Genomic DNA, 25,413 nt, shown 5'->3' with positions numbered 1-25,413 from the left:
CATTGTGACAAACTTGTCCCCCACAGGGAGGCCGTTACCCCCATAGGGTGTCTGAGAGATTTGCCCACTGGGATACCTCCCCCCTCGTGTCAAAGCAGCACCCCTCAGGGCCCTCACAGGGACGAGGGGGCTCCCCCCGCAGAAGAAGGCAACGTCCGTTTGTGATTTCAAAACGTAACGTGCTCGGATTGCAAAACCCTCCCGGCGCGAGCCTCGCTCACAAGACGCTAAAAGCCCGCGCGATCGTCACGAGCTTCATTCAGCCAATCAAAGAGTGATGCCGCGCGACACGCCACTATAATAACCCCGAGGAAACGATTGGGCATCACTACGCAAATTACGTAACTGAACTAAAGGTCAGGGTAAAAGCGCACGAGCGCCGAGGCTCAGAGCGCGCTGCGTGCACATGCGCACTCATACTCCCCCAGCCCGGCGCGGACTAGTTTCCGACTACATCACCCAAGATGCACCTTGGCATCCAGTGAGCGCGTGAGCCTTGAGGCCGAGTAGGCGGCATTGGCCGTGGCGGCCCGTGTGATGATGACGCGCGGGGGCAAGGCCTAGTAGCTAGGCGATAAGGCAGTGGAGGGGGCGGGAGGAGGCGGTGGCCGTTGCTGCAGCGGCGTTCCCGGTGGCGGAGGAGGTGGTGTCACCGTGGGGCCTCCCGAGTGCGCGGACGGAGGCGGTGGCCGGAAGGGGGAAGCGGCAGGTGAGGGGCTGCGGCGCGGAGCGGAAGCTGCGCGGGGGGCTCTGGGGGTTGGGCCCTTCCCCGTGTCGTTCCAGGGGGGCTGGCTGGGCGTGAGCTCCGGTACTGGGTCCCTGGCCTCGGCCCCCGGCGGGTGGGAGGGCTCCGGGGCATCCTTCAGCCCCCCTCCGGCGAGGCAGGGCAGGGGATGCGGACGCTGGTGCGAGGGCTGGGGAGACTCCAGTTCTCCCCCCCCCCCAACAAATACCTGAACTGATGCCAGCGCCGGGGCAGGCGAGAGATCCAGTAGGAGTAACAGTGTTTGCTTACATTCATTAAGCACTTCGAGCTCTTTCGCTGAAGGGTGCTTTATACGGGTGAAGTATTGTAAGTGGGTCAGGAGCTTGTCTCGTAGCCTCCTATAAGCTGTGAACTTTGTTGTCCGTCTGGCAGCGGGATTCTGCCTTCCTGATCCTTATGGGTGGAAGAGAACTGTCTGTAACATAAGAATCAGGAGGTTTTTTAGTTTGCCTGCCCTTGGGAACCTGTGTACACTCCAGCATTAATGTTAGGTAGTTCAGCAGATTGAGGGAAACACTGAAAACTTTCTCTGTGTGAGGAAAAACAGTCATTCTGGTTGAAGCTCAGTATAGCCACATAAACAACACCCAAACAGTCCTGACTAAGACTTAAATGAGTTACTTTTTTCAAAAATATTTTTTTTGCCATAACACTGTACAGAGATACAAAAGTGGTATCACTTCACACTTATGGGATATGTAATCAGCCAAGTGCTCACCCATTATGTACAACAGTGCAATAAAAAGGTAAGAGGGTCACTGTTCTTTGTAGAGAGGATACTGTAAGTGTTTCAGGATATGTCATGAACATTCCTAAATTTTATAAGACACAAAGGTGGAATTGATTCCATGACTTCTTGGACATATCTCCATATTGGCTATATGTCAACAAATATTCAGCTCTTACTTAATGTTAGATTATAACCTCTTTGCCATCTTGCATCTGTAAACTGCCATGCAAATTTGTCACTGCAGAAATTGTTCTGCATATTTATTCCTTATTTTAAAATGGTACCTGTTAGTGTAATTGAGGAGGTTTATAGGTGAGTACCTAATTTTCTCTTCAATTATCTAATTTGTTAAACTTGTCCTTATGATATAACCCTCTTTTTAAGTCTTGGAAATGAAGTCTTTACTTGGCATGTTTGACTGCAATAGGGTATGGAAGTACAGGGGCTTTAGTGTCAGAGCACTTTAACTTCTGAGGAAAATAATTCTGGTCTCCCCAGAAATCAGCCTTTGAAATTCTTAATTATGTGCTGTGTAACTTTCCTACCTTACCAAAAGCAGTCTATAAAATACTTCAGAACAGAAAAATTACTAACTTTCGTGTTGATAACTGCTGAATTGACAGCTGGGAATTGTCCCCTGGGATTTCAGGTGGAGCTCAGGCAGAAAGCAGAGTAAGTTTCTCCACACCACCCTTCTGCATGCTTCAACTGTGTCTGGAAGGACTGCCTTTGGGGGACAAGGAAACATCGTCACCCTGTCTCATGTGTTACTTGGCCAGCAGGGATTCCAGTTAGTGCCAGTTGTGGTGGTGATTTTGTTGTGTGGACACATTTTGTAGGGATTTTATTAATAAGTCATTTCATTTAGGCCTTGTACATCCCGACACTTTACCTCATTTGTACACTTGCCAAAGGTTCTGTTAACTGCATTTAGCCTAGAGATCAGCTTAGTAGTCAGTGTGGAACAGGATGTTCCTGTTTAGTATTATGTCAGTGATTGATTGTTTGTTAATGAAATGTTGAATATTATTTATTCTAATCTAACCTGTTAAACCAAGTTAGTAAATCAGATTGTAGACAAGGGTTCAAGCATGGTAAAATGTCATAGTATTTGATCTGGCCTCTGAAGGGTAGCTTTTGAGCTGGGCTCAATCTGAACCAGTGATGTAGAGGTGAAAGGCTCAGTCCCACTATCAATCCCAACTCCGTCCAGGCCATCAAACTGATCTTTCCTAAGTGCAGTTAAAATGTGAGGTGAGGAGGGGAAGGGATTGTTTTATGGCAGACTGATATAGCAGCAACTCTTATGGTGAATGTTTGTTTCTCTTAATGATCTGATTTGTCAATCAAGTGTGTTCTCATCGATTATAAAAGTGCTTTCCTAATGGGAAACTTCTCATTTTAAAATAACCTACCTCCTTAGTACACCAGTAATGTTTATGGTTCCCTGGGTCACTACATGGTCACCCTTGGAACATTAACTATCATCACTGCTGAAACAGTTTAGTTAAACCTCATCAGGTCTTAAGGCCTCTCTAAACAACTTGACCATTTTTCTACAAGTAATGTTCCATGACGATTAGTAATAGTGGTGGTACTACTGTGGGCAGATGCTGATGCCCACTAGCATGTTAATAATTGTGGGTGAGATTCTTGCAAACTCTCTGACCCCTTTACACTGGGTGTAAAGGACAAGACATCACAAGGGATCCTTAATAGCCTGTTTGTACAAGGTGTTTGAGTTGCCATTGATCAGTTAGTGAAGGGGTGGTTATCAGTAACTGCACTTGTCATTGGGCTTATAATGCTAGTGTCTTTAACACTTAGTGCAGGGGTCGGCTACCTTTCAGAAGTGGTGTGCCGAGTCTTCATTTATTCCCTATAATTTAAGGTTTCGTGTGCCGGTAATACATTTTAACGTTTTTAAACTATCTCTTTCTACAAGTCTATAATATATAACTAAACTATTGTTATATGTAAATTAAGGTTTTAAAAATGTTTAAGAAACTTCATTTAAAATTAAATTAAAATGCAGAGCCCCCCCCAAACCAGTGGCCAGGACCCGGGCAGTGTGAGTGCTACTGAAAATCAGCTCGCGTGCCGCCTTTGGCACGCGTGCCAATCGGTTGCCTACCCCGACCTAGTGAAAACTGACCATAGAGAACCTTCAGTTGAATATTTGAGGTGGTGAATTTTGAGTGACCTTGCTTCATTCCAGCAGATTACAAAATAAAAAGTGTGGCCCCTCTGATGGTCTCGTCAGACCAGCACTTGTGCTGCTGTTTCAGATACTGCAACATTCTTGTGTCTCAATGTGTAGTAAGTATTAGAACACTAATAGCTTTCTGAAAAGCCATTTCAAGGCTGTGTAGTTGTGTAATCATGCTGTGAAATATATGAAAGGAATAGACTCGCTTTTCCCTCTCCAGAGACCCTGTTTGTCTACACACCAGAAAAATCTTGACAAAGAAATTTTGTGAGGGACATCTTCAGGGTTTGCATTAAGTAATGTACTCCATGAACTAAGTGTCTAAGTAAAATTTACATTTTCAAATGGAAAGAAGTCATTTTTCAAAGGTTAATGTATTTATGGTGTGAGAGTCTGGACTTTAGTCCTTTGGTAGGTAGCTGAGAAAAGAACCTTCTACACAGGAGTATGAAGCAGTTATGAAAAGCCCTTTGGGGAAAGTGTTTGGGGGAATGACTGTATCACTTTAAATCTTTTCATTCTTTGATAGAGCTTTGGAAGTAGAAAATTGAATTTGTTTTAAACAAATGTATTCCCCTTGCTTTCAGCAGGCACACTGATTTTGTAGGGTTGTGCCTGTATGGTGGGTTAGTGGCTCTGTTTTTTAAAGTAATTAATTGGTCTTGATAAATAAGGCTTATGAAAGAAATCAGTTTGCAAAAAGTAAGGGTGTGGTGGCAAAATTAGTTGTTTTTGGCCACCCTTTCTTAGTCTTTGACATGGCTAGTTTCTAGATTTTTCCCCCCCCCCCCCTTCACTTTTGAATAATGGAAGCCTATGTTAGTTATCAGATCACATGGGTTCAGTACACAGCATCCTATTTTCAGAGCATAGTTTATTAAAAGCAAGAAGAGAGCCTCTTCAAAGCCCTGCAATAAGATGTGTGGAATGGTTGTTTCTACCCACCACTTGGCAGTAACTGTGTGGTCGGTCTGGAATCTGAGACTTGTGATTCTAATGTCAGAAGATCAATCATAAAAACTAGCTGGAGCATAAATGTTACAAGATATGTGCTTATTGGACAAGTTGTCTGAATCGTCTGATGTAGAAATAAAAGGCCTAATTTAACCCAATTCAGGCCAACAGGACAAACCTCCAGGTTTACTTTGAGGGCACATGAAATGGCAAAAACCTTTGTGTATTCAGAAATCTATGTATTGCATTGCAAGGTTGTGGTCAGTGTGAGATGTATTGTTGGCTGCCTACTGGAAAGTAGTTTCATCTGCTAAGGCTGCTTTTCACTTGGACTTGGTCTATGCTTAATGTAACTACAGCGTTCCAGGGTGTGAAAAAGTTCATCCCTGAGCACCACAGCTATGCCGACCTAATCTACTGTGTGTATGTGTCTAGGTCAATGGAATAATTCTTAGAGGTGGATTACCTACAGTGATGGAAAAACCCTTCTGTTGCTGTTGGAAGCATCTGTTCTATGGCACTACAGTGGTGTAGTTGCAGCCTGTAGCTGTGCTGCTGTAGCACTGTAGTGTAGACACGGCCTTGGTTTGTGAGGTGATGAATAACTGAATTTAAACAGGGGAGCACTGGCAGAGTTAGGGAGCTCAGGAATTTAAATGAGCTCTTTCAATGTTGATACTTAAAAAAAAAAAAAAAAAGAGAAACCTTTTTCCTTGCACATGTTAACTCAGATTTTTAGATTTCAGTTTTAATGATTTAATTTAGTAGTCAGCACCACGTCTGCCAAGAAGGAGTAAAACTATTTTGTTTGAATTTCCAACACTGCATGGGAATATCTAAATCACTGTGTGTTTGAGTCACATCCTGGTGTGGGGGAAGAAGGGAGTGGCTAAAAACAAAACAATTTTTCACAGTCTAAATGTTGGGCTCTAGACTTGTTGACTTGCTTAGTATTGCTTGAGTAGACACCATCTGGCATAGAGGTGAGACAGCCATGAAATAAAGATGAGCAGATTATATACAAGATGTTGTATGCATGGTGGCATGTATTCATTATAAGAGATCCTTTTCTCTTTTCTAGAATTATGGGTCTGTGTGTGTTGCTGTAGTGAAACATCCCTCATGGAGGAATAGTAGTCTCTTTCTTTCCAGTCCATCAGGATCTCCCCAGTTTTCTGAGAGCTGTTTGAGACAACATTCAGTAAAATAAAAGCACTTGAATGATGGGGAATCTTGGATGCTGACTAGCTGCTTATGGGGGTCACATGAGTTAGTGCAGGATCATTTGTAGAAACACATCCTTACACCTATAGGTCAGTGCAGGATTCTTGGCACGAAGTTATGTTCACGTAGGGAAATCTTGCATTAGGATGGATTTCAGTATCATTAGAGTACTCCGCTTTGGCCATGAAATTTAATGGAGTCCTCTGGGAATGTGACACTTGCTGTAACTTGCTATTAGCAGGGCTAACAAAGCCCTCTGAGAACGGAAGATAAAACTAGGCACTGCTAACAGAAGGAAAAAGAGGGCTTTGGAGTGGCTGGAGTACTGGCCAAAAGTACCTGGCACCCGACTGTTATTGTAATACAAACAACTATAGCAGAGTGAAAGCTTTCTGTTTAAAGCTTGTCTCTAAGTGCTGTAAAATCTACATGTTTACTTGAATTGCTTTGAAATGTAGTGTGTCTCAATTAGGGGTGTGGGGTTCTGTTAGTGATCTAAATTTGGGGCCATTTGACCAAGGGGATACAGCCCGTGGGGGTGGGGGGAAGAAGGGGAGGGAAATATGGCTTTTCTTTAAGTTGAGAGATTCTGGCAGCCTCTTTATGCTCACAGATTGAGATCAAACCAGGGCTCAGCTAATCACACCAGGGTGTCTCATGATTTATGGTTACCCCCAAATTACATGCACCCTTTGAGGGAAATCAAATTTAAATCTTAATTCAAAAGATTTTGCTTTTCCAATTAAGCTAATCATAAGCCTCATGTTTCAGAGTAGCAGACGTTAGTCTGTATCTGCAAAAAGAACAGGAGTACTTGTGGCACCTTAGAGATTAACACATTTATTTGAACATAAGCTTTCATGGGCTAAAACCCACTTCATCAGATGCTTATGCTCAAAGAAATGTGTTAGTCTCTAAGGTGCCACAAGTACTCCTGTTCTTTTGGCATAAGCCTTATTATGATTTCTGTGCCTACTGAGCATGTGCGAAGAGGCTAACTCTCTGGATAACTACTTCTACATCACAGGACCTGGGTGGCTTCAAAGACATGTTGTGGTCATTGGATCCGAGCATCATCTACTGAAGCAGAAATCCCCAGGGCAGAAATGTGAAATAAAGAGAGGCATGTTTCCGCAATCTGTCTCTATCAAAGGGAGATTTTTATTTTGGTCAGATGTAATCTGAGCACAACTGAACATTCAGAGGACACTGAAACTATTTTTTGAAAATAAAATAAATTACGCAAGGAAATACTGAGAGGAAAAGGTGATTAAGGATGGGAATAGGGAGAGAGGCGTTGGGGAGTAAGGAGATGGGACACTGGGAAGGGGACATAAGTGAGTTATAGGGGGCTGGGAGTGCCTGTCAGGTCCCACATTCCTCTACTGTTTGTGTGCCTTAATCTAGTGCTTAACCCCCTTCTCCTCTTCAAGTGAGCCAGGTCTTAGGGGAGCTTGCCTATCTGGAGGGTCTGAATCTCTCTACCTACCCCCTATGTGAGCTGGGATCTGTCCCACCAGTGGTTCCTGAGCCCTGGTCCCTCCCCTGTGTGGGTGCCATGATCTTGGGGGATCGTGCCTATCTTTGGGAGTGTGACTCTCTCTTCACTGCTCCCCTTGTGAGCCAGGGTCTGGGAGGGGATTGCCTTTCTCTTGGTGTCTGAGCCCATCTCCCATCCCATGTGAGCCAGGATCTGGGTAAACCCTGCCCCTCTCTGGAGAGCTTAAAAAAGGCGTGCACCAAGAACACAGCTGAGACTGGGGTCAGGAACTGAGAACAGGTATGTTTGACACATCAAAAATTCTAGCCTGGGGTTGGGGGAAAGGGAACACCTATTGACATGAGTGAAGCAGTTCCCTTGTTTCGTAGCTATTGTTTCAGGCTATTTTAATCACCATGGGGGGTATTCTCTATCAGATGAGAACATCTCATTGAGATGAATGGGACGCCTCTCTGAGCCTGCGACTTGAATTTTGAAATCCACCCTGGACGGAAAACTGAGAATGAACTGAAAACATTTGGGAAAAATCAGCCTGTTGTTTTTTTAAATTTGTTTTAATTTTTTTTTATTTTGGAGAAATGTAATGAGTACAGCGAAATAATCAGAAGATGCTGAAACTGTCTTTAAAAAAAAAATAAATTACACATGAAAATGCTTACTGGGAGAGGAGGGGTGATTAGGTGTACAAGAAAGGCAGTAGGGGCTGAGGGGTTTGGGTCTGCAGCAAGGAATGGGTGTATTATGGGAATGAGTGGTAGGAGAGAGAAAAGGGGTCCGGAGGCTTAGAGGAGGGGGCAAGGATTAAGGGGAATGAGAGGGGAGAAGATGGGAGGGGTTGGAGAACAGTGAGTAGCAGAGGGAGTTGGGGATTTTAGATGTGATGGGGGCCTGTCAGACCTGAAATCTCCCCTTCCCTTTATGTGCTGGGATCTGGGGGAATCCTGGTTCTTTGCAGGGGGGTCTGAGCCCCTCTCTTTGCCCACCATGTGTTCAGGGATCTGGGGAAATGCTCCTTTTGGGGTGTCTGAGCTCCTCTTCCTGCTCTTCTATGTGAGCTGAGATCTGGGGTGGAGGGAATGAAGGTAACACATAAACTAGAGCTGACGTGCGATTAAAAAAAATTAAGCATGCAATAAATGGTATTCTATTTTTTAAAATATTTGTGGATGTTTTCTACATTTTCAAATATATTGATTTCAGTTACAACACTGAATACAAAGTGTACAGTGCACACTTATTTGAACTGTAAAAGAAAACAAAAGAAATAGTATTTTTCAGTTCACCTCATCCAAGTACTTTTATGATAGAGATTGCACTACAGTACTTGGATGAGGTGAATCGAAAAATACTATTTTCTTTTTTACAGTGCAAATATTTGTAATAAAAATAATAAAGTGAGCACTGTACACTTTATAGTCTGAAATAATTTTTGATTTTCTACGTTTTCAAATATATTAATTTAAATTGGTATTCTATTTAACACTGCAATTAATCATGACTATTTTTAAATCTGGTTAATTTTGTTTTGCGTTGATCGCTTGAGTTAACTGCAAATAATTAAAACCCCTGCTTTTTACATATAGCCATATATACTTGTTCATATGTTCATGCAAACATGGATACATTTCTTTTTTCACCTATACCAAATCTGTTTTTCCTCACCCGTAAAACCAATTTTTTGCAATTTCTTTTGTCACCAAATTAATAATTTTTTCCCCTGGTGTCCACTTCAAATTAACCTGTACACTTCTCTAGATTATCAGCTCTATCAAACTTGCCAGCTGTTCTTCAAAGCTCAGTTATCAAGCTTTCCCCAGATAGGAAACGCTTCATTGATTCTCTGCTTGTGGTGTAATTTTTCCCTATCCTTCAGAGGACTGTGGGTTCTGCTCCCCCTCGCTTAAAGATGAGGCCATTTGTGCTGCCTCTAGGATGGAGATCTGGAGCCAGGTACCCAGATGTAGTGAAACATAAGGCAAAGGACCCCTGGAACAGGGTGGGAATGATAGCTTCTTTCTTGCTCTGAGTGAGTGGAATGGTTTTTGTTTGTCCTGGTATAATGCAGCAATAGGGTAACACTTACTCTGATTGAATTATATGTATTGATATCTGCTTATTGCTAGAATAGCATGGCACTCTTAAAATACTGTTACATATGTGAAGTGCATGGTCTAAAATGAGACCTGATGTTTTAACTATTTAGTCAATTGTGCACATTCATATAATTGGCTATCAGATAAGTGATACCATATGAGGGCATTATGGAACCCACCCTGGCTTGCTAAACGTTGATGTCACTTGTAATCCTGCTGATTTTGCTGAAGGAGTACGCATTTGTGCTGTTTTGATTCATCTACATGAATTCTTTGGAGTGTTGCAGTGGGGCTTAGGGCACAGCTTCCAGTAATGAAGATCCATACAGCTGATTCAAAGCCTTTTGTTAGAATTCATGCTGCCTTCTGTGGAACATTCAATGAATGTGGAGGCTTTACATCTAGGGAGCAGGAAAAGAAGCATATGCACTCTTTAGGTAGCTCTTGGATTCTATAGAATTAATATACATAATGCATTTGAATCTAATCAGTAGATTGCTTTTTTTTTTTTTAGCGCCTGTCAAACTCTGGTATTAGTAAAAGTGCCTAGATCTAGGCCTCCCAATCTGAAAGTGGAGTTTCTTCAGAAAGCCAGTGCAATGCGGGCATGGCCAAGACTGGCTTTTATCTCAAGAATATTGGCAGGTTACAGTCTGAAAAGGGAAGTTATCTAGTAGTTGGGGCAAGAAGCCTGGTGACTAAAAAATTTGAGATTAACTTTTTTTATCGCTCTCTGAATAAATTGTTTAATTTGTTTGAACTGGTAACTGAAGCATGCTTTTGACATGTAGGTCTACTACTGCAGTGCACTTCATAGTGGGTTGCTTCAGGTGCAAACTGCATATCATATATAATCCATGAATGTACTGGATCATACCAAGCTTCTAATGCTTTAAATACCATCTTGCTCTCTTGGTTTGGTGGAGTTCTTGGACTTGAATTGTAGAACACATTCAAGTGTCCTGGAACTTTAACTTGTTACCTCTATTGGGTTTCTTGCTGTTCTTTGGATCTGTGTTCCTTGGCTAAAGTATAGACTAGAGAATTATTATGGATTTTGAGGGTTATTAGCCACAATAGTTTTTAAAACAATGGGAAATCCAGAGAGCAAAATAAAAATGGTTAGATAATGTCAAATTGAACTCAACGTTGGTTATTGCAGTTTTCAAGAAATAATAAATCAGTTCAATTTAATTCAAGGTCTTATCATAATCTTGGTACAAACTTCTATCCTAGTTCTATGCTGACTAGTCTGAGCCAGGTGATTTTGGTATTAATATGGAACTATGGATCCGTAAATATGAATCCTTATTTACTTCAATCAAGCTTGTCTGCCATTGGAATTATGAGACTGCTCATATCAATTGAAACAATTCCGAAGTAGCATTTAGAAATATAGACAAGTTACTTAAATATCAAAATGTCAAAATTGACCTGTCCAGGTGTTTCTCATAGCCAAGGTTTGCCACTTGTTCACACACAAATGTCATACATTAATTCCAAAATTTAATATGACAATAATTTTGATTTCTATGCAGTTCCATCAGTTCAGTAAACTCTTATGCCACTTCAGTGAAACAGTGCTAAAATCTTTAGCTTATGAGCCGATTTAAAGCTTCTTCCCATCTGTCTAAAAAGCCATCAGTTCTCTTGACTACAATGTGATTTATTTATTTTTTTTAGATTGAACTCTTTGAAGCACTCAGGGTTTCTTGCAACTAACTTTTGCTGTAGGGAAGCATATTTTCTCCTGACAAGTAGTACTATGCTTAGTGTAAGTAGTTTCTGCAAATTCAGTGCTCTCAATTACTTACTGATTTCGTGTAACTCCTAGACAACTAAGACTAAACAAGTTAGTAAAACGCAGGTACACATCATACATTGTAGTCATTCAGAGGCTTTTAATTCAGGTACATATGTTAAGCTAAATGCTGCTAACAAAATAACGGTCATCACTTGGGTAAATAAGTAGCAAAATAACTTTTATAAGTATCAGTTGGAACTAGCACAAAGGTGAGTTCATGAGCTTCATAGTGGCTGGTTTCTTGGGGGAGTTCGTTTAGGTAACTCAGGGAATTAATGACAGCTATGTTCTTATTCTCTTTCCAGATTTTGCAGTGGTCTCTTCTAAAAGACACAGTTAATAAGGTGCTTGTCAGCAACAAGGTGTTAGTTGTCTCCAACCCGGGGGTGTTCCAGCTGGCTAGGCAGCAGCAGTTGCTCAGTCTCTCTTATCCAGATGTTCCGATTTCAGGGAGCAACATGTTGATCAACACAGGACATTTTGTACCTTATTTTTGTTTTGTTTTTGTTAGTGTTGCCTGGTTCTTCCTCTTAGCAATGGTGACATGGCCAGTCAGAAAGGGATGTTTTTGGAAGACTTGGAATGTCCAATCCACATACGAGTTGTCCCTTATCATTTAATGAGAAAATAAGGCCTGTCCTTTATGGTTTCTGACAAGTTCATCTGGAATATTCCAGTATCTTTGTCCAGAACATCCTGTGCTATAGCATTTTATGAAAGACATGTTGGGCCATGTTCAACAACTGCAGTCTTAGCTCTGATCAGGAGCCTACTTCTGCAAGTTACTTTTGGTGGACCCCTTTGTGAAGTGGTTCTTTGGCTACAAACTTTGCATGAGTCCATCTTCTTTCCATCAGCACCTTTAGCTATCTGCAGAAATGTCAATTTTGAAGCTAGAACATAGTTGTTACATAGTCATGTCTGGATGGTTCTTTGTTTCATAGTTCAACCTGCAGCAATATAAAATAATTTCATTCATTTGCTTGATCCATGTCCAGTAGATATAAGAATTAATTAAATAATACAGAACAGCTGTCCATTCCTCCGTACCATACTTTGTTTCCTACATTTTGTGGTAAGGTTAGGAATGGTTCATATGTGAAACTGAGCAACAGTTTGTCATACAGTTAATTAGGTCTTATAGCATTTTGAGTGGTTCACTTTAAAGATTTATGCTTCACATTAACTCCTCAACATACCTTTTGAACTTATCAGATTCTTTAATACAAAACAAATATCTTATTAGATATACATTCATTAGTACCATATTTGATTGATCACATTTCTCTTTAAATTAGACACCAGGCTCTGAACTATTAGCAGTACAATGATATCCCTATTTAATATTAGGTATTGTGCATAAGTTAACTTATTGTTATATATGCTATCAGTGAACAAATGTATAGTGTGTCTGGGTTTTTTTCCTGTTTGAGAGAACTGCATCTTTGCTGCCAAATCTGTACAGCTGCTTGAACACTGGTTAAAGGATTGAAGTCACATTGAGCTGCAGAAAAATGGATCTCATAACCGGTTGTTCATAAGATCAGTGTTCATAAAATTGGGGTTCAACTGTATTTCGACTGTGGTCAGGTTGCCTATGCAATGAAACTTCCTCAAACTGAAAAGGGGTCTTTTACAGAATGCCTTTATTTAGAAAATTAAAATGGAGTTTTTTTGGATTGATTTATCTAGTAACATTATACCTTGATTTTGTGTCAAGTAGCATATCTTGATCTGATTAGCTCTATTACAGATTCATAGGCATAAAGCATATAAAATAGGAGAAAAAGGTAAGAGGAAATGACTTCACAACTTAGGAAGAATTTGTGGCTAAGCCTAGCTAATTATCCGTTATAGTTATTCAACATCCATTTCCTCTGTTTGAAACACAGAAACGGCATCTGCTGTTTGGCATGATTTAAAGGCTTAGGCCTAAATTATGCTAATATTTTAGCCTATATGTTGATGGCCATAATATTATTAAGCTCCATGTTTTCTGCATTGTCATTGCATTAAGTAAGGGTGGTGGAATGTTGCCTCCTGTCAGGGGGATGAGACACAGAGCTTTTAAAGGGGAACATCATATCTTGTATGCTTATTGATTTGGGCTTACATACTCTGTTTGGTGCACATCCAAAAAACTATAGAACAAAAATGTAAAACAGGCATATAAACCATCTGATCTGCTTTCTTGTGGTTCTCTGCATGATTCAGTTTTCAGGCAAACCGCTTGTTTATAAATGGGACATTATTGTAGAAATAAAAGGAAGAACTTGTTTGGAAATCTTCTTAAGCAACCGATTGGCTAGGTGCTAGCCACTGGCTTTCTAGCCCTGTCTCCCTTAATGGGGAACAAGACCTGTGGTCTGAAAAAAGGTGTACTATCCTGAAGAGAACAGGCAAACTAAAGACAGCAAGAGGGTTTAGTTAAGAGACTGACTGACCAGTTTTATAACTGATGCCAGGGGAAGATTCATGGCTTAAATAAGGAACACAGCCTTATACAAATTGTCAGCCTGTATAGATCCAGTACTGTTTTTCATGTTTGCGGTTGTTGCTGCTGTCTCTGTTTCTGTAGTTCCACTTTGTGTTTTCTGCTTCCTCTAAAGACTTTTTGAGGCCTGGCCGCAGCACTGATTGTATATGAGTTAAAGAAATAACATGACGGTAATGCATTCTAAAAGTCTGTCATTCTCTTTAACTGTTCTGCTACCACCAGGGTGGCTGCTGGTGTCCTACTGCTACTTAATTTGTAATACATCTCTTATTGGGGCAATTTCTGGGCTGTTGTGTGGTGGGGAGAGGGAGTACTAAGTACTCTTGACAATCTGATATTTTCTCTCTTTCACTCCTCTCCAAAGGCCCAGCATGATGGTCCGGAATCTGTTGGTGATACTTTGCATCTGCCATAAAGGGCCAGTTATTTCATTTTACTAGTAACCTTGTTCTCTGCGGTCACTTTGAGTGCATACACACCAAGGCCTCCTTTCCTTTTTTTGTAGGATTCTCATGGATGTCTGGTAATCTTGTGCCAATGTGGAATGGAGGGCTAACAGAGTAGTAGCAATGTGTTAAAGCTTGGTAAGACTAGGAAAGAAATAATCGCACCAAAGATCAGCATTCATTAGGAGGTGGATTGCTGCCAAGACAGTTAAGATGTGTTGTATGTTTGTGTTAGCTCTATGCTCTAGATGTAAAATTTATGTTCAAACTGTGTCTTTATAGTATGTTCTGATATGTCAGAGCTATGGTACTTCCTTCACTCTGTCATAAGGGCAAACTCACCTATCATTTTATCCATCTCTGATATAGATTATCTGTTAACAACATTTGCTCAACTGATGTTGAATAATCAGGTATGTCAATACTCTACTGTATTCATTGTGTAGAAGGATGCTTTGGAAGGATGGCATGAAAGGGTCAATACAAGGGGAACAGAGATGATGCACAAGATTGGTGCATGCTTTTAGCATAAATCCAAAGTACATCCTCTGAGATTAAGGGTTGATAGTGCAGACCTTACTGATACATCATGTGGGTAACCTGGGTCTACTTCTGATCTTTCTGAACTGGAAAGCAGGTTCTTGGAGTTGTTGCAGGGATGCTTCAAAAAAGCAGACTTTAACAAACTGCGAACAGGTAGGTAGGGGTCCCATTGGAAGAACTTCTAAGGGTTAAAGGAGTTCAGGAGAGATGACTGACTGACTTTCTGAAGAAGACCATATAAAGGCACTCCTGCAAACTGTCCCAGTGGGAAGGAAAGGGCCATATTGGTTTCTTCCTATCAGGAGCTCTTTAATGACCTGAAAATCAAAAGGGAATCCTACAAAAAGTGGAAACACGGACAAATTGCTAAGGAGATATACGAAAGAATAGCACAAGCGTGTAGGGACAAAATGAAAAAGGGTAAGGCACAAAATGAGTTACACCTAGCAAGGGACATAAAAGGCAATAAGAGGTTCTTTATATACATAAGATGAAGGAAAGTATGGGTCTTCTACTTAAGGGGGAAGGAGAGCTAATAACTGATGACATTAAGAAGGCTGAGGTGTTTAGTGAAGACTGAAGCAAAATAGGCATTAAAGTTATTTGTGACCAGATACTTAACATAATTTAATATTTAATAAGGGGAAGGTGCAAAAGCCAAAATAGGAAAAGAACAGGTTAAATACTGGAATAGGCTTCCAAGGGAGGTTGTGGAATCAGTATCATTGGAGGTCTTTTAAGAACAGGTTGGACAAATACCTGTCAGAGTGGTCTAGGACGGTTTGCCTAGTTCTGCCTTAGCTCAGGGGACTGGACTTGATGATTTCTTGAGGTCCCTTCCAGCTCTACATTTCTGTGATTCAGTGACTGTACAATACACTGTCTGTGGATGAAGACAACTTCTTATGCTATTTGATACCAATCCCTTTCAGCTGATTCTTTAATGTAGTTGTATCAAACTTAGACAGTCCAAATCAATCTCCTGTCACACATCACAATAAAGTTGTTGCAACAAACAAAACATGATTACAAGCTCCATGACTAATTCTCTCTGCCTCAGTAGTTCTTTATGTAAATGTCTTAGCATTTATCTAGCAGTTAGACTCATGAATGTTCTATTCACATAATCTCTTGAAGACCTACAGAAGGTAAAATTCCAAATTCTAATACCTTTACCAATACGCAATCTACATCCCAACAGCTGCACCTAAGAGTTTATCAACACATTCCCACCTAAAGTTGTAAATGTACTGTAAATAACACATAATGTTGCTTTTTGGGAGGACATTCAGCACATATCGGTAAACATACTAAAATGTCATCCATTCAAATAAGCGGAATACTTGAACAACTTCCATGTATGTGCCCTTGGCAATGGGTGCGGGGAGGAGAAACAAAATGAGGTGATCATATAGGATAGACCAAGTTTTGGTCTCCCATGTTTAAGAAGGATGAATTCAAACTGGAACGGGTACAAAGAAGGGCCACTAGAATGATCCGAGGAATGGAAAGCCTGTTGTATGAAAGGAGACTTGAAGAGCTCGGTTTGTTTTCCTTAACCAAAAGAAGGATAAGAGGAGATATGATTGCACTCTTTAAATATATCAGAGGGATAAATACCAGGGAAGGAGAGGAATTATTTCAGCTCAGTGCTAATGTGGACACGAGGACAAACGGATATAAATTGTCAGTCAGGAAATTCAGGCTTGAAATTAGACGAAGGTTTCTAACCATCAGGGGAGTGCAATTCTGGAACAGCCTACCGAGGGAAACAGTGGGGGCGAAGGACCGCCATGACTTTAAGATTAAGCTAGATAAGTTTATGGAGGAGATGGTATGATAGGATAACGGGCTTAGTCAATAGGTCAATTAAGTGCCACACTGGTAAATAGTACAATGGATCAATGATATGATATAACCTTTTTCCAGAGGGTATGGCTGGAGAGTCTTGCCCGCATGCTCGGGGTTCAGCTGACTGCCATATTTGGGGTCGGGAAGGAATTTTCCTCCAGGGAAGATTGGCAGTGGCCCTGGAGGTTTTTCGCCTTCCTCCGAAGCATGGGGCAGGGGTCGCTTGCTAAAGGAGTGGGTGGATCGGCTTATGTGGCCTGCATCTTGCAGGAGGTCAGACTAGATGATCATAATGGTCCCTTCTGATCTTGAATTCTGATTCTATGATTCTAACTTTATATTATCCCTTCTAGGAGAGAAGTAGCTCTTGGTAGTAGGTAAACATCTGCTACAGATGAATAACTTGAGAGACTGTCTGTGGTCTAGCAATAATGGTGACATCTTGGGGATGACTAACACCCATTTGTATTATTTGTCTTTCAGTGGAATGTTGCCTAATGGCTGTATTGTTACTGTGACTACGAGTTACTGGCACTCTCAAATTAGTGAGTCAGCAAACATAATGAAAAAGGAGAGAATTATAGAGCATGTGGATTTCTTGATCTTGAATTGGAGGTCATACTTTTTTTTAAGGGATGTGACATTTAATGGGTATGTGTCAATGTTACACTGACTGCATATACAGATTGCTAAGGAAAGTCACAGGAAGTGCATTCTACTAGTTTTGCCTGCGAGAAGAATGAAATCAGTTTGGCAGTCAGTTGAGTCCTTCATTTGAAATATAGACAAAGTCCCAGGCTCTTTTGGTGAATAGCATGAAGGACAGACAACTTAGCTTAAAGGTTTTGTTCTCCCTTCAGTGTAGTGATAACAAGTCCAGCTGATTTTTTTGGAATACTGAGAGTACCAAGGCTTTCCATCGTCAGTGGTCAACAGACAGCTGGGGTGAGAAACCTATTGTATGAACTCTAGATAGGGATGTGGCTGGTACTTATCAAACTACTACATTATTATTTGTGTTTTTAATGATCTCTTGTCACATCTGTTCCAACTTTCCTTTTCTGTTCTGAGATATTTATACATATAGTCCTTTTCTGCTCTGTTCCAAAAGTTTTTTACTTCCCCTCTCCTGGGCTGAGGTGAGGATATACATAAAAGGTGGTCTCAAGTTGGCCTGCAAGTAAGTGTGTGTGTGTGTGTGTGTGTGTGTGGTGTTTTTTGTTTTTTTTAAGTGCTCTGTATACTTTGCAACTCCAATGATACTGCAGTCCCTAATACAAACCCACACAAACTTCAGTTAGTGGCAGTTAAGGTTGCATAAGGGCAACCCTCATCAATTCAAAACCTGAAATGCATGGACGTAAAGGAAAAGTCATCTCTTATATTCTTTGTTGGTTTCACATTGCTCACTGCATTGCTGATGATACTGTAGAACAGTGGTCCCCACCCTTTTTGGCTGGCGGATGCCAGCCGAAGGACCACTGCGGCAGTGGAGCACCCGCCGAAATGCCGTCGAATTTTGGCGGGGACGCCTCTCGATGACGTTGCTTGCCGTCGACAAGCGATGTCATCGAGAGGCGTCCCCGCCGAAATTCAGGGGCGATGCCTCTCAGTGACATTGCTTGTCAATGGCAAGTGGCGTCAGCGAGAGGCGTCCATGCCAAAATACCGCTGTGGCATTTCGGCGGGTGCTCTCCCGGAGGCCAGGACGTGGGCGCATTAAGATGCCCCCTTGGGCGCCATGGTGCCCGTGGGCACCGCATTGGGGACCCCTGCTCTAGAACAGCAGTTCTCAATGGGGGTGTCCATGAGCCCTTTCAAAGGGGCTGCAGAGCCCCACAATTGAAGCCCTGATCCTCAGCTCCACGGGGGGTGGGGGGAAGCACAGAAGTTGGGAGGCATGGGGCTGAAGCTCTGGTGCCCAGCAAAGGTCTGAAGCCCCAATCTGCAGTGCTACCTCCCCGGTGCCCCCCACTGGACTGAAGCTGGGAGGCGTGGGGCTGAAGCTGGAAGGCACAGACTTGAATCCCTGAGCCCTGGTGCTCCCTGTGGGACAGAAGCCCTGAGCCCATGGGCAGAGTTGGGGACATGGAGGGCATTCCCCCACTCCCCTCGCCCCCCTCCCCCCCCTCCGCAACTGCAATGCAAGAGCAGGCAGTCCTGGGGAGGGCTCCACAGTTCCCCACCCCATTTCCTTTCCCCGCCCCCTGGCCAGGTCGGAGGCGGGAAGATGAGCAGGCAGCAGCAGTGTTCCCTCCTCTCCTCCTGGTGCCCCTGATTGAAGCTGCTTCTCATCTCTCAGCCCCCTTTGCTCCTGCAGAGGCAGCTCATAAGAGTCCCCTGGGTGGGGAGACCTGGCTCTGTGGCTGGCAGACCCCTCCAGAAACAGGGACCTCAGGGTAGTCTTCCCAGCACACAACCCTTATACCCCTCTCCCTGCACCCTGAGCTACTCCCCTGCCTGCACACAGCCCCTAGCTACCCCTTCTCTGCACCCTAAGATGTTTTCAAATGTTTTGAACTAAGCCCCCCACCTTTGAGTTATAATTTTTGGTTGCATCACCCACCCCCCCCCCCCGACAGGCTGGGTGGCCTGCTGATGTGAGTCAGGGGGTGGAGGTGGCACTCTCTCCTTGGACCCTACCATGTGGGGGTGGTTTGAGCCCCACTGACCCCTGTCCCCCTCAAATAGAAGTCAAACTACGCCTCTGCTCAAGGCCCCTGGCCTGAGGTGCCCCCTGCTGCGCCCTGGAGTTTTTATAGCATGTTGAGGGGGTCCTCAGAGAGAAAAAGGTTGAGAACCCCTGCTCTAGAACCCTTCACTTCAACCTCCAACAGATCACAAAAAGCAATGCATACCTCATATTCCTCAAATCTGACGGTCACACATTGCACATATTTAGGAAGCTGTTTTGCCTAAACAGTATTGAGCTTATGAGTAAACTTTTGTGCTAGAGTGCAAGTTTGAAGTTGGTGTGCATATTGCTTTTTGGTATCTGTGGAGGTTGCAGAGAAAGCCTTATGAAGTGTGGGAGTGCGCTAGGCTAGTGGTGGTGTGTTTTTGTTTTTTGGTCCCCTGTCCTCCCCAATGACCAGTCTGGATTGGTGCTGGTCCCTAAGATCTCCCTGACACAGTTTAGGAAGGCAGCAAGCTGGTCTCTTGTATCAAAAAGATTACAAAACACTGCTCTGTGCAATGTGAAAGTGGCACAGAGTTCAGAGAAGTCTTTTTATCTCAGGTCTTGAGTTGGTGGAGTGCATCCTGTTTCAATTTTAGCTGTCACTAAGGTTTATTTCCTAGTGTTTTGAGATGGGTTTGTACTGCAGTGGTTAGGTCTACAAAGTTACTTGCGGGGAGGAGTTGATGACAGTGACTGAAACATGAGATACCTGTATGACATGCTATAATTTACATATAATTGTGTCCTTGTTTTTCCCCATAGTCTATTATTAAAAACAGATTGGAGTTCAATGACCTTGGTCAATAATAATAGTGAGGTACATGGGATTATAATCTAGTTATTAAGGGTAAGGTTTGAAATCAGTCTCTTTCCAAGTTCAGGGAACTTCTTCTAGGCCACAGAGAGATTTGATGGGGAAGTCTTCTCACTTACATATACCTCCAGATGGAGTTTTTAGCTTGAGCAGCTGTTCCAGCATCACTGTTGCACTCAGTGGTTTGGCTTGTCACATTTCTTTATGGCAGAAAAAGTGAAAAATCATGACACAAAGAAACAGGACCTAATGTAGAACTACTATTTTATTAATCGGCACAGAATATATCCAAGAGTGCTTTAGTTTCCTGTCAAAGAATGTCTGAAAATAGTTGAGGCAACCCATTTTGGAACTCTTTTTGTAGCTTTGCTGAACACTTTTATATTCTTTCTGTATCAAACCAGAAAACTGACATTGCGTGTCTCTTGCCTTTTTATTAAGACTCCTTTTTTAAAATATAAATATAAAACTCATGTTTGAACTGAAAACTTCTGACTCAACCTTAACCTTAACTCTAGGGTGGTAACCAGTAATTCCAGTTACATATAATCTTCCTCATTATTACAATACAAATCCATTCCAAAACATCCAGCAAACCACCCCCATCTGAAAAACAAAACTGAGCAAGTACAAATCAACGATTTCACAATTATTTCATAATTAAAGTATGTTTTAATACATAAACAAAACTATTATCAGTGCTAGAGTCACACTGGTGCTCCATATCCAATTCCCTTAGCTACAACTGCTTGAGTATTTTCAGTCTTCATTGAAGACTTTGCCTTTGGTCTAATCCATGTTATGCAAAATTTAGCAAACAAATATAATTTGCAGCATTAGTCACTGACAGTGAGGGTCAACATCTCCATTTTGCTTTCATTCTCCCAGAATTACATACATTATCACTGTCCTGCAGCTGCTTATCAGTCATACAGCTGAGCTCTCCCTACGTTGTGTAGTCATGAAAAATTTGTGTGAACCATGGCATTGGTGGGTCCGTGATGTCAGCTGCCCCCTATTGCCTGCCAGCCTCCTGCCCACCCTGCCTGGAGTGGCTCTTGCTGCTTCACTCACTGAACCTGGATGCCGGCACCTACTTGTTTACCCACATGGCCCACTCGCTCCATCTCTATGTTGCTGCCAGCTGGCGGAGAACGGAGCTGGTGGGGCTGTGGCTGCACAAGCAGCTGCCCAGAGACATATTGCACCCTGCAGCCCAGCCCACTCTACTGACCCCATGCTGGGGGGGAGAGGGCTGCGCTGGGGAGTGGGCGCAGTTCAAACCCTGGCTCGGCTTCAGCCCATTTGACCTTTGCGGTCCACTCAAAGGTGGTGGTCTGGATTTGGCCCACGGTCTGCCTGTTGACTACCCCTGTACTAATAGAACTGTTCATACTGGGGGTTGAGCTGGTATAACCATGTTGATTTAAACACAACGAAAAACACCCGCCCTGACAAATAGTTATACCAGTAAAAAAAAAACACTCTGTATACCGGGGCCCAGCTACTGAGTATTTAAAATGTAGGGAAAATGACTTTTCAGCAGCTTATCCAATCAATTCTCTTTTCCTTGTTCATTCTGTGTTCCATGCCCGTGGCGTTTGTCTGGTAGACAAACCCAAACTCCCACCCCTTGCACTTTGAACAGATTAGAGATGACGTGTTTTTTTTTTTTGCATTGCTTCATTTTAGTTTATTCTCTTTCCTCAACATACTTGAGGAAGCTGTCTTTCTCCTGTGTGATCTCTCAAGCTTTTTATCGTGTGATTTAAAAACCACAGATGGATAGTGTGAGATAAAACATCACAGGCGTTCCTTCTATATTTAGATGCCATTGCCGAACTGTTATTGTATTAGAAGTTTGAGTAGGGAATCAAGACATATCAACTTTGAAGACTGGGGAGCTGTGGCAGCCAGAACTCTCTTCTAGAGGTAACGATCTCAATATTCAAATCTCCTATTTTTGCTCCTCCTGCTGTGGACTGCTCCAAAGTTTTGGGCAGTATATTGCCACTTGCTTGAACTATAAATACTAGAAATGCTTTTCAGAATCTTATGGCTATTGGGTACGATTAGAGATGTTTGTGTTCTAATACGTATGTGGTTAGTGTAGACAGTACTACACAGTTCTACATTTGATCTATTATAAGACTTCCTACTGCCAGAACTGTGGTCTCACAAACAGTAGTAATAAAATTAGATACTTCTAACTGTACTGGAACAGAAATTTTGTTGAGTGGATGGATGCAAGGAGTTATACCCCCTTTCCGAAATCCCTTATTGGATGGGAGATGGTGGAATAAAAGGGATGGATTGTGTATCATGTTTACTCTAGCACTGACTTAAAATAAAGCTTCAAATATTGTGCCTATCTGCATTGAGGCACCTTCTGCTTTATCTTCCATTGCTGTACTTGAGATGGGTAGGAGCTGGAATTTGATTATCCTATGGGCCTTCTTCACTGAGTGCTCACAACACTGAACTGCGCTTTCCTGAACCTAAGCTAAGCCAAAATTCATCTGTGGTATCTGTTTAGGCGAGGCTGGGGCTGTTTCCTTCCTTCTTGAGCTTGTCAAGCACTTTGAGCAGCGAGTAAGGTAGGTTGGTTGACTTGTTTGGATGATTTAATTGGTGATTCTAGATTTTTTTGCCCCTTATAAGACTTCTTTATCTTTGTGAATTGCTCAGACACCTCATCAGAACATCTTAAAAAATAAAAATTAACTAATAAGGTTGTGCATTGTTTAGATTTTAAGTAGACAACATGATTGTGACTGACAGAGATTTGGAGGTAGACTGATAAATGCATGAAGTCCTGGAACTAGTTACTTTACCTGCTGCTTGTTAGCACAACTCTTTTTATATACCAGAACAAGTAAGTTCTTGTTTTCCCACCTCTTCTCCTCTTTCTTCCCCCCCCCCCCAATATATACATACATACTAGGGTCCTGCTCCCTCTGTGGCAGGACAGTGGAAGCTTCAAGTTATAAAGGATTAATTTAATGTTTTGCTTGGGAACCAGTTAACAGTACCACACTGGTCCTAGCTCTCATAACTAGAGCTGTGCTGGTAAAATGCATTGCTGTCCCTGCAACCAGTATTACTTCTGAAGAGTGGGGCAGAGCAGAGAGGAGGCTTAAAAAAAATCAACTGGCATTAACTCTAAACTCTCAATTTCCCAAATCAAGTTAGTTTGGGAAATCAAATCGTCCTGAGATGGATTATATTCTTCTTCTCTGAAGAATGCTAGTGTGCAAGTGGAAGAGTGGCCACTAATTGAAACTATACAGAAACTGCACCCATTTGACTAAATCTTCTAAATTGATTTACTTTGTTGCAACTCCTGTGTGGGGACATTCTTAAATTGGTTTGAGTGCCTTCATTTGGTAATTCAACAAACTTGGTATAAGGTATTTTTAGGATGGTTTGCGTGCCCACTCACTGTAGAGTATACAATTTCTGTGTAGAACAAATCTGTTTCCACAATATTGCTGTCACCTTGGTTCTGACTGAAGTGGCAGAACCTTTAGGATCTTTCTGTCCAGTGGCAAAGTTGTAGACCAGAGTGAATGTGGCTGTGTGAAAACAGCAAGGAGTCCTTGTGGCACCTTAGAGACTAACAAATTTATTTGGGCATAAGCTTTTGTGGGCTAGAACCTACTTCATCAGATGCATGAAGTGAAAAATACAGGAGCAGGTAGAAATACATGAAAGGATGAGGGTTGCTTTACCAAGTGTGAGGTCAGCCTAACGAGAAATCAGTTAACAGCAGGATACCAAAGGAGGAAAAATAACTTTTGATGTGGTAAGAGAATGGCCCACTACAGACAGTTGACAAGAAGGTGTGAGTAACAGTAGGGAGAAATTTAGTATTGGGGAAATTAAGTTTAGGTTTTGTAATGACCCAACCACTCACAGTCTTTATTCAGGCCTAATCTGATGGTATCCAGGCACACTGTCTTCCAGTGAGGAAATGGCTGATATTCTTTAATGAATCGGAGGGAGCATGTTTGCACTTTGACAATTTTAGTTACCTCAGGTGTCCAGAGTGAATTGCTTCCACCTGCTTACAGTAGTTTGGGTGGTGGGGGAGGTGGGAGACCTGTATATACCCCCCCAGAGGAAACTCCCCGGCCACCAGCTGCTGGCAACCCAGGTGCTTTGCTCTGGGTTTCATGAGCCCTTCTGTTTCCCTCTGTAGGCTAACTGTTTATACAACACACTTTTTAAAAAGTGACAGAGTCCTGTGGCACCTTATAGACTAACAGACGTATTGGAGCATAAGCTTTCGTGGGTGAATACCCTACACTGAGTTACCAGTCCCTTATCTTACGGACGCATATAATGTACACCGATCCTCTGCCTGCACCCTGGTTCACTGATTTCACCTCAGTTCTACACTCTCCTTAGCATAAAGCATTTAGACGGGTCTGTAGTAAAACCAGTTTGAAGTTTATTTAACAGAGCTAAAGATAGAAATAGAGATTCAAATAAAAGCAAATACAAGGGTTTAGAAACATAAGGCTACAGGTAAAAGGAAAAAAAATGCAATATTTAGCCTATACTTATTAACAAGTTACTTTCCTGTCTAATAACATTTCTCACCCACATGTTCAGTTCAGAAAGCTGGGATCCACCTTTCATGAGAGAACCCCGCTGGCAGAGTTTCTCCTCTGTAATGGATAACAACTTGGGCCATTCTGCTCCAGTACATTTACAGGCTGTTTTAGTTCAGGGAGGCCCCTCTTCTGAGGTTTATTTCATGGTGGATTTGATTTAAATCATCATTTAAATCACTAGTCAGGAAGACTTGATTTATTCATGGTTTTCTACATAAAAGTGCATTCTTGTTGTTTGTTATAAACTTAATATATTTTCTTCACAACTCGGAGGTGGATGCAAGTTTCATTTTTAGAAGGTACACACTATACATTTTTAAAGTGATTTATTTTGAAAACTTTTCAGATTAGTTTTACAGCTATATTAGAAAATGAATGATTGTTTGGTTATTTCATTTACTAAAGGCAATTGAAGCAGATATTTATGAAGTCATTGGGAGATGAACTATCTCCAATTCAACAGGTTAATCATTAATATTTGGAGGATTTTCTTGCCATGCTGTATTAGGAGGAGAACATCACCAGACAGACATTTAAATTGTTTTATTTAACTAAAATAACCATGTTAAGTATTCTGGATTTTTTTCTTCAACAGCAAACATATAATATTTTAACAAAGCAAACATGTCCCCCCCTTCTCACATTTATCTCCAGATTCCTTCTCCTTGTCCAGATCTGTTCC

General features: G+C 42.0%; 1 protein-coding gene across 3 annotated transcripts in view; it reads left to right on the top strand.

Moving 5' to 3' along the window:
• The first annotated feature begins 389 nt into the window (after nucleotides 1-389).
• Nucleotides 390-25,413, top strand: part of ADIPOR2 (adiponectin receptor 2) — a 66,159-nt gene continuing 41,135 nt past the window's right edge. The window contains exons 1-3 of one of the 3 annotated variants that reach the window (XM_039496962.1): nucleotides 390-709; nucleotides 21,941-22,044; nucleotides 22,649-22,709. The gene's annotated coding sequence lies outside the window, so the exon portion shown is untranslated. The remainder of the gene's footprint in view (nucleotides 710-21,940; nucleotides 22,045-22,648; nucleotides 22,710-25,413) is intronic. The other 2 variants (XM_039496963.1, XM_039496960.1) reach the window with 2 other exon arrangements.

This window comes from Mauremys reevesii, linkage group 1 (assembly GCF_016161935.1).
Source record: "Mauremys reevesii isolate NIE-2019 linkage group 1, ASM1616193v1, whole genome shotgun sequence".
Taxonomy (NCBI): domain Eukaryota; kingdom Metazoa; phylum Chordata; order Testudines; family Geoemydidae; genus Mauremys; species Mauremys reevesii.
Note: the sequence above shows the minus strand (reverse complement) of the source record. Positions and strands in the feature narration are given on the sequence as shown.